This window comes from Cololabis saira, chromosome 11, assembly GCF_033807715.1.
Source record: "Cololabis saira isolate AMF1-May2022 chromosome 11, fColSai1.1, whole genome shotgun sequence".
Lineage (NCBI taxonomy): Eukaryota > Metazoa > Chordata > Actinopteri > Beloniformes > Belonidae > Cololabis > Cololabis saira.
Window position 1 is genome coordinate 8,250,386 of NC_084597.1, and position 6,540 is coordinate 8,256,925.

The 6,540-nt window shown below is 36.3% G+C and overlaps 1 protein-coding gene across 1 annotated transcript in view; it reads right to left on the reverse strand.

Annotated features, from left to right (window-relative positions):
* The window catches only part of LOC133454534 (zinc finger and BTB domain-containing protein 7C), a 35,918-nt gene extending 30,350 nt beyond the window's left edge, over window positions 1–5,568 (reverse strand). Inside the window, exon 1 of the mRNA XM_061733258.1 lies at window positions 5,494–5,568. The gene's annotated coding sequence lies outside the window, so the exon portion shown is untranslated. The remainder of the gene's footprint in view (window positions 1–5,493) is intronic.
* Between the last annotated feature and the right edge of the window lie 972 nt (window positions 5,569–6,540).

Below are 6,540 nucleotides of genomic sequence, written 5' to 3' on the forward strand. Positions count from 1 at the left end.
TGTAATATTTTGAGAATAAAGTTGTAATATTACAAGAATAAAGTCGTAATATTAAATATATTATAAATATATAAATATAACTTCATATTCCTCATTTTAACACAGGGAGAAGAAGCTCTTCCTGTTAGAGTTCTCATAAATTAATACTTTATTCTTATAATATTACGACTTTATTCTCATAATATTACGACTTTATTCTCGTAATATTACGACTTTATTCTATTACGACTTTATTCTCGCAACATTATGACTTTATTCTCGTAATTTTAAATATATTATAAATATATAAATATAACTTCATATTCCTCATTTTAACACAGGGAGAAGAAGCTCTTCCTGTTAGAGTTCTCATAAATTAACACTTTATTCTCATAAATTAACACTTTATTCTTATAATATTACGACTTTATTCTCATAATATTCCGACTTTATTCTCATAATATTCCGACTTTATTCTCATAATATTACGACTTTATTCTCATAAATTACGACTTTATTCTTGTGATGTTATGACTTTATTCTCGTAATGTTATGACTTTATTCTCGTAATATTCCGACTTTATTCTCATAAATTACGACTTTATTCTTGTGATGTTATGACTTTATTCTCGTAATGTTATGACTTTATTCTCATAAATTACGACTTTATTCTCATAATATTACGACTTTATTCTCATAATATTACGACTTTATTCTTGTGATGTTATGACTTTATTCTCGTAATGTTATGACTTTATTCTCATAAATTACGACTTTATTCTTTTAATATTACGACTTTATTCTCATAATATTACGACTTTATTCTCGTGATGTTACGACTTTATTCTCGTAATGTTACGACTTTATTCTATTACGACTTTATTCTCGCAACATTATGACTTTATTCTCGTAATTTTACGAGTTTATTCTCATTATATTATGACTTTATTCTCATAATTTCCAATTTTTTTTTGTCTTAGTTAGGCCCTAATACTCGTTATAATCAATTAATTATTATATTTAAATAAAACTATTAAGGTATAGTTATCCATTCCATAAACTCTTAATGTCTTTAAACAACTGAACTTGTTTGGCATCAGAGTTAATGTGCGTGTTGATTATTTCTTAAAGATATTCTCATGCAAATCACCAAATGAATACACAAGTTTCCAGGATAGCAAAAAGGATTTGAGTGAGCCCTGTTTGTTTGTTTTTGTCAAGGTGGGTGGTGGAAGTTAGCGCGGGTCAAGAGGCGCCCCCCAGGCATCCTCGCTATTTAAGCTCGTCAACATAATCCTCGAGCCTTCTGTTCAGGAGAAACAGAGGGCTAGTGAGGACGGAGGGAAAACAATCATGGAGATATTAGATAAAAAGAAAAGAGTACAGCCTGAAATAAACACAGCGAGAGGACGCAGCGACCTCTGCAAACGCTCGTGCCTGCCTCTTTAGCTGCTTTGTCGTTAGAGCCAGGCAACCGTGTTTCGTGAGGAACGCAAAAGTACACAAATCCCACAGAAGGAGCTTTTTTGGCTGGGATTGGGCCTCCCACCCACAGCAGCCTCTTCAAGCCTCCTCCCATCCTCTGTTCATCTGTGAGGGGTGGCTTACTCACCCAGCCCAACTACACACAACAAAACCTGCACCTCGATCCTACGAAGGAGGGCGGACACGCAGTCGTGCACATAAAAAAAAAAACTCAGGCTGACTACTCAGCCGCTGCAAACACTACACACACAAACACGCTCCGGTATTCACCTGAACTCCAGCAGGGCTTTAGTGGGCGGGAACTGTGCTGATTAGGTGAAAACTTGTTGTAGGGGTCCAGATTTGATTTGTTTTATTAGACAAATCAGACCATTTAAACAGCTGCCGTAATGAAACCTGATCCCAGTGCAGAGGATGACACATGGATGAGCCTACGCGCTGTCAGGTGGGAAGAAGGTGTGTGGACTCATTCACTATCATGATGAACACGATGCCTAATCGTGCAATTATGAAGCCGCATCTTCATTCATGGAACACAAACATCCAAAACACTTTAGTCTCTCAGTGAAACGATGTTCAGCCCTCAAACAGAAGCACTTGCTCTGTTATTCCCTTCAGGAACATGGCTTGTCATAAAAATTCTACTTCTATTATCTATTATCTTTTTGAAAATATTTTTTTTTTCACATTTTTATTTAAAGCCTGGGATAGAAGGAGAAAGGTAACTTATATGGGATAAAATCCTCAATTTGTGTGTGTTTCTCTGTGACATGGACTGCATATTATTATTGTATGGATTGGTTCAATTGTCTGTAAGGGTTGGTATTGGCTGTTGTGGAGTGAGTTATGATATTATCTAATTATGGACCTGGGTATGGGGGGGCTGTGTGCGTGTGGGTCGCTATTTCTGTGGGTGTATTTTTTTGTATTTTTTTTCATTTTCTAGTGTGGGGTATTTTATTTTATTTTGTTTTAATTTTAATTTTAATTTTAATTTTATTTATTATTATTATTTGTTGCTGGAAGTAGGTGGTTTACACACCGGAATGTTATATTTTGATGTAATTAATGTGTCTGTGTAATCCCATGAGGGATGGGTCATTTAAAAGTCCAGACACGAAAATAAAATAATTAATTCATTCATTCATTCATTCATTCTATTACTTCTATTATTACAAACATACATAATATCACAACTAAATTCTGGGCGTTTCTTTTTGTTTGCTTTGATTTGTTTTGTTTTTGACTATATTTATATACAGGACTGTCTCAGAAAATTAGAATATTGTGATAAAGTTCTTTATTTTCTGTAATGCAATTAAAAAAATAAAAAAAAATGTCATACATTCTGGATTCATTACAAATCAACTGAAATATTGCAAGCCTTTTATTATTTTAATATTGCTGATTATGGCTTACAGTTTAAGATTAAGATTCCCAGAATATTCTAATTTTTTGAGATAGGACATTTGAGTTTTCTTTAGCTGTAAGCCATGATCAGCAATATTAAAATAATAATAGGCTTGCAATATTTCAGTTGATTTGTAATGAATCCAGAATGTATGACATTTCTGCATTACAGAAAATAAAGGAATTTATCACAGTATTCTAATTTTCTGAGACAGTCCTGTATACATATAATTGAGTATTATATCACTACAGTGAACAGTTATTAAAGTAGGGGTGTTTGGTTATGTGTGTTTTATAAGTAAGCTTATTGAAACTCTTGTTATGTGTAAGAATGTATGTAAGATTCAGGGGTAGGACTGGATAAGTGTTTACTTCAATCCTACTCTGTTTGGAACATGTTGGTGGATCCGTGAGGTTTGCACAAGTGCTGCCTTGCCTTCTGTCTACAAACATGTATATCTATATTTGTACTTTATTTTTTTTAACTTATTTGTATTAATTCTTTTAACATGCATGTTCGAAATAAAAATCTTCAAATCAAATCGTTCAATTAAAAATCTTCAAATCAAATCAAATAAATATCTTAAAATCTTAAAATCAAATCCAGAAGTGTCAAAAGTATTCACATACATTACTCAGGTAGAAGTATAGATACTAGAGTTTAAAAATACTCCTTTAGAAGTTGAAGTATCAACTCAAGTTTTTTACTCAAGTAAAAGTATAAAAGTACTGGTTTCAAAACCAAGTATAAAAGTAAAAGCCATTAAGGACAAAAGCCATTGAAAATGAAGCATCTTAGTATAATGTAAATATATTAAAGAAGCATATATGTGTACTATTGAGCATTAACATGTGTTTCAGAGAGCAGCAGATATGATGACTAGTTGCCTATAAGTATTGTAATGGTGCAAAAAGTCAAACTTCAGAGGCATGTTATCATTTATCCTAACCTTTATTGGAATGTACATCCAAGTTTAGTTGCAGGAATCTGAGGGAACGGATGTAAGAACAAAACTGGACAAGAACATCTGAAACAACCGCAACCAAACTCACTCTATCTGGATGGAGCAATTTAACTGGATAGTTTTTATTTAAAGGCCTTAATGAAATAGAGTAACAAGGCTGTTTTTAAAATGTAAGGAGTAAAAAGTACAGATAATTGTGTGAAAATGTAAGGAGTAAAAGTAAAAAGTCGTCTGAAAAATAATTACTCCAGTGAAGTATAGATAACCAAAATTTCTACTTAAGTAAGGTAACGAAGTATTTGTACTTGGTTACTTGACACCTCTGATCAAATCAAACTGCGCAGTATTTCATGAATGAAATCCACCTGAGCTAATGTTTGCTAAACAGACTAATGTAAGAGAGGCCCTGCAACGAAACACTCAGAAAGGATCAGGTTCAAGTCCGATGATCCTGACGGACAGACAGAGATCTGTACTCACAAAAGCAGGCGTGGTGGTGTCTACTTGGTTTTTATCCCCATCGTACCCCCTCTGCAACAGGAAGAGAGCTGCACAGGTTCCACTTTTTTTCTGGTATTGATGAACGTTGATAAAGTTTCAAGTTGATGTGTGGATTCTCTGATTGCGCTCCTCTGCGGTGTGAATAATTTTCATGTCATGCTTTTGACAACGGAAACAAGCAGGTGGTCTAATTAAAAAGCGCTTCCGAGAAGTGACGTATCTTTGAATAAGTGCATTTAGCTTTTAAACCTTTAAAGTGATGGAAGTGTGTTTGAAATTAGGATGAGTCCACTGTAATTAACAAAGAGCTGCAGCACATCGTTTTGCATTAATGCTGATTATCATTAGTAGATCTAAAACTGAAAAAGAGTTGTGTTGTAGATCGTAGATCTGTAGATCGCTACATATGATACACGGTCTTACCCTTTAAAGGTTAACAGTTATTCTTGTTGTTTGATGGGGAATCAGAAAGAGTGAAACAATTTTGACTCTCACACCTCTTCCCCCTCATTTGTTGTGCTGAGAACCTGATCTGAAGTGAAGATTAAGGTTAAATGTGGGTGTTTTATTACATAGAGAGATTGCAGGAGGGCAAAACATCAGTGTGTTAGACATGCCACATACTCTGTCTTCCCATCACATTGTCTCCGTGTCAAAAACTTGGACGACAAGGGAGAATGTGTGATGTCATGTGGTCATTGGTCAATTAATATAAATGTACTCTTATTTCTCCTGCAGAAATGACAAGTTAAAGACGAAATGATATCAGGCTCTGTTCGAACTTTGTCATGCTTTCACTAGCTGCCTCTCAAATGCATCTGTTATGCAAAAGGGGAGTTTTTTCAGTGTTCGCACATCTGTTGCAAGATGTGCACACGAAGGTTTCTGGATAACACTACTGGACATAACTTATTTGATTGTACTTTTTTTTTTAAAGTGAGAGACATGGGGCGATGTGCAAATCTACAAAAAGGTCAGCAACGTTTCAGTTTGAATCTGGTGTTCAGTGGGTAGCTCTTGCATGCTTATAAAGTTTCAAAACAGAGAAAGTATTAGACTCTCATAATGAGTTTCTTTTGGAGAATATGGGAAAAGCTACGTGCGACAGAGAAAAAAGTGTGAAAGAAGAAGAAAGACAGTAGGTTCTACTAACCTTTTTAGAAGAGACGTTTTGATTTCAGTTCCTCTCTTGTGCACTCACTCCCTGCCAGGAAACTCAACTCTGTCAGCTCTGACAGAGTTGTGAAAGTGAGAGCGGGCAAGATAGAGACTGAAATTTGCTCTGAAGGTGTGTCAGTGATTTTGGGGGAGTGAAAAGGTGCCGTTTCATGAAACGGTTATCTAAGAAACACAACAAAACAAAAAAACTGCTACACCCACCGGCCTCAGCCAACACCCCTCCCTCCCTCTAAACCAAAAGTATGTGGCAGCGCTCCCTTCCAGTCCACCTGTGCTTAGGGGAGGGGAGTGACGCACACCAACGCTCAGGGGCCGAGCCTAAAAACCTGCTTGCAAACTTTAGTTTTATGGTTAGGGCTGAAAATCTACAGAGCATGAGCCTTGGGGTGAAGCTTGAGGACAGAGAAAAGTGAGTAGGCCCGATGGTCTGGAGCCAGAGATTATGCCGGACTGAGGGACTAAAGCCAACCCTGAAGCCAGACTTAAAAAATCAAAGAAGAAAGACGGAAAGCTGGTAATAAAATAGCCGTACTGAGGCTGACAGCATGTTGCAGTGTGATCCAGCTAAAAAATCCCAAACAGTGTAAAGAGAGAGGAAAAAAATGTGGAAAAAGTGTTTGCAGAATAGCGTTGGGTCGAACCAGTGGGTGGGCCTTTGCCTGCGGCAGTCAGGAGCAGGAGGGGGTTCATGTCAGGTATCAGACGAAAGACATGTCGGGGAAGAAATGAGAGGATTGGAGGAAATGTGGTGTGATAGTCAGTGACGAAATCTGAGTGTGTGTTTAGGTGTGTGATTCAGTGTACCAGCTTGTACCGGGCAAGATCAGGGAATCTTTGTGCTGCTCTTAATGCTGAATAATGAGAACGTAATAAGAGGGCGTATTCGAGGTGGTGCATTCTGCTGAGCATGCGTAATAATTGTCAAACAAACACCAGAGATAAAAAAAACAACTTTGTGACATGAAATCAGTGAAGCAACACAGTAAAATGAGTCACACTTCATCCTTGCCTTTACAAAACA